General features: G+C 35.4%; 1 long non-coding RNA gene across 1 annotated transcript; it reads left to right on the top strand.

Annotated features, from left to right (window-relative positions):
• Positions 1–1,859: 1,859 nt before the first annotated feature.
• On the top strand, positions 1,860–2,461 carry LOC126598504 (uncharacterized). Its single transcript, XR_007614864.1, has 3 exons — positions 1,860–2,130; positions 2,239–2,291; positions 2,393–2,461. It is a non-coding gene; the product is annotated as an uncharacterized LOC126598504 (long non-coding RNA).
• Positions 2,462–3,040: the final 579 nt, after the last annotated feature.

Here is a 3,040-nt window from a genome sequence, read left to right as displayed (position 1 = left end):
TGGATTGACTTGCTGGACATCACGAAGTAAACACTTGAAGACATAATGCATCATCCGGAAGCGACGTCTGAAATCCTCTTCTGTGTACACCAAGTTGGGGTTGAAGTAGTTGTTCATCAGATTGGCATGCATCATCGCTCTGTTTCGTGGTTTGTAAGAGCGACCAGCAACAAAGCCACCCCATTGAGGTTGTTCCTCAGTTGGCTGACACACCATGGCCGCATCCATGTTTTTTTTGTTGCGCCTTACTTGAACTTCTTCATCAGACTCCTTATCTTCTCGTCTCATTTGCGCCCATTTTGCTTCCAATTTGGAATTGGATAAGGACCCTTAATTGGAATTGGATGAGGATCCAAAGTTGGAATTCATTGCAAACTTGAATTGAAAGAGATTGGATTGCAAGAGATTGAATTGAAATAGATTGAATTCAAAGTTGTGTGAATTATAGCCCAATATCCACCCTATTTATAGCAAAAAAAAATTCAAATCCAACGGCTAGCTGACGTCAGCATGATGTCAGCTACTAACGGCTAGCTGGCGTCACTTAGCCGTTGGATTTGAATTTAAATTGTAGTTTTTAAATAATAAATTATGTTTGGCCCTATGACCCTTTAGCCCTCGGTTGGAGACGGAGACAAATATGGTCCTGTACTGTTCATTAAAATATTAATATCTTGGGGAATCTTGGAGGGCTAGAGGGCTAAAACGAGCCCTCTGGCCAACCCTCGGTTAGAGATGGCCTTAAGTTGAGACTTGACTTAAGAAACCTTCAAGGTGAGAAAGAAAGGGATGAGGATTCTATACCCTCATATTCACATCCTCTTCCATCCCCTCCTCTCACATATTATTTTTTGTTTTATTATCTCTATAAAAAATCAATATAAGATCTTGACGAGGTTTAACTATGACAGTTCAAATAAGAGGGCATGGAAGGATGGAGAGATTAGGAGGATAGAGAATCTTCCTCCGAAAGAAAGTGAGATGGTATGGATTGGACGCAATAAACTTTTATATATGGATAACGCTGCGAGGCTGATTTTGTAGATACTATTTGTAAATTTAATGATGTGTCACTAATAAGAATGAGTATGTTTTATTAATCTAATCATCAACTTTCATATTATTTAATTTATAATATTTTATCCTTTGAAATGTCGTTGTAGCGGTATATCTCAAGTAATTTATTTATCTAAAAGTCATTGAAATAATTTTTTTGAAGAAAATTAAGGTTTTATTATAAAACTAATTGATAATATAAATAGTAGCTTAATTATTTATAAGTATATGCAAGGTTCATTCTCTCATTAATGTGAGATTTATTTTCCACACACTCCTTCACGTTTACGAATTTTAAAGTCTAACATGTGAACATTACAAATCATGTGACATACAACCAAGGAAGAAAATATCGGTAATATCGGAAATATCGGTAGTCCGAAAACACGGAAATATCGATGGAAATATCGGTAAAATATCGATATCGATAAAAATTACATGGAAACCACGGAAATTGTAAGAAAAACTTGGAAATTTTTAATGAAACTTTGTAGGATGTTTATTTAGTCAATTATCTATTAGTTTATCACAAAAAATTGGAAGGAAATGCATTGCATGATGGATTTAACTGATTTAAGTTGATTATATAGCGAGCTGGCAAACATTGTGAGTATAGAAAATATGTAGTAATTAATGAAAGAAGTTTAAACACACCATAATCATTTATATATAATTAATTAGTACAATATTTGGAGGTTTTATTTAGGATATTAAAAAAAAAAGGGAAGTGAATAAAATGATGAAGAATAATGTGCCGAATTTGATACTTTAAATTTCTTACACATAAGAATAAGTCTAAACTTTAATTTGGATGCCGATTATGTTTTTTCAAGTTTATATAAAGTAAAAGAATTGAATTTTGGAAGCCAGGAGTGTGTCAATTGAATTTTGGCCGGCGTGCAAGGTATCAATCTCTTCGTCTCGTCGAGTAGTACAACTTTCCTTTTTGTTTCACTCAATTTCGTTGAGTATTGAAAAAGTTATACTCATTTGAATCTTACCCAGATTCCGGCGACCTCAGTGGCTTTCGAGGCAATTTTCGGCCAAACCACAACGAGTCAGACGTCGTGTAAGGTACCATTCTCTTCGTCTCTTCGAGGGCTACAACTTTCCTTTTTGTTTCACTCAATTTCGTTGTGTATTGAAAAAGTTATACTCTTACCCAATTTCCGGCGACCTCAGTGGCTTTCGAGGAAATTTCCGGCCAAACCACGGCGCGTTGGCCGGCGTGCAAGGTATCAATCTCTTCGTCTCGTCGAGTAGTACAACTTTCCTTTTTGTTTCACTCAATTTCGTTGAGTATTAAAAAAGTTATACTCATTTGAATCTTACCCAGTTTCCGCCGATCTCAGTGACTTTCGAGGCATTTTCCGGCCAAAGAACGACGATTTAGACGTCGTGTGAGGTACCATTCTCTTCTTCTCTTCGAGGGCTACAACTTTTGTTTTTGTCTTGCTTGATTTCGTTGAGATTTGACAAAGTTATGGCCGTTTAAAGTGGGTGTAAAATTTCGGCCAAAATTCTGATTTTCTCTCCCATTGGGGGAGTCCCACATCGCCCATGTGAGGGCAGTGAGCAAGCAATTTTGCCTATAAAATCCACATTCCCCCAGCTGAGAAAATCCTAGCTTGATTGGCCTTTGGGCTATGATCAAGTGAAGTATGTGTTGAGTTTTCTCAACATATTTAAGTATTTTTTAGTATTATGTTACGATATTATCGATATTTATTGATAATATTGAAAATATCGTGATATTATCGATAATATCGTGATATTTTGACGAAATTTTTTTGGATAGTTAAAAAAATTTCGGATCTTCAAAAAAATGATAATATCGGCGATATTTCGCTGATATTATCGATATTTAAATCTTTGCTTATAAGCACATGCAATGTTCTTTTTTGCATCAGTGTAGGATTCATTCTCAACACTTTCTTACACATGTATCATAGTCTTTTGGAATAAACTTTCCTAAACATCATCT

The sequence above is a fragment of the Malus sylvestris genome, chromosome 2 (genome assembly GCF_916048215.2).
Source record: "Malus sylvestris chromosome 2, drMalSylv7.2, whole genome shotgun sequence".
NCBI lineage: Eukaryota > Viridiplantae > Streptophyta > Magnoliopsida > Rosales > Rosaceae > Malus > Malus sylvestris.
The sequence above is the reverse complement of the archived record's forward strand: the minus strand, read 5'-3'. Positions and strand labels throughout refer to the sequence as shown.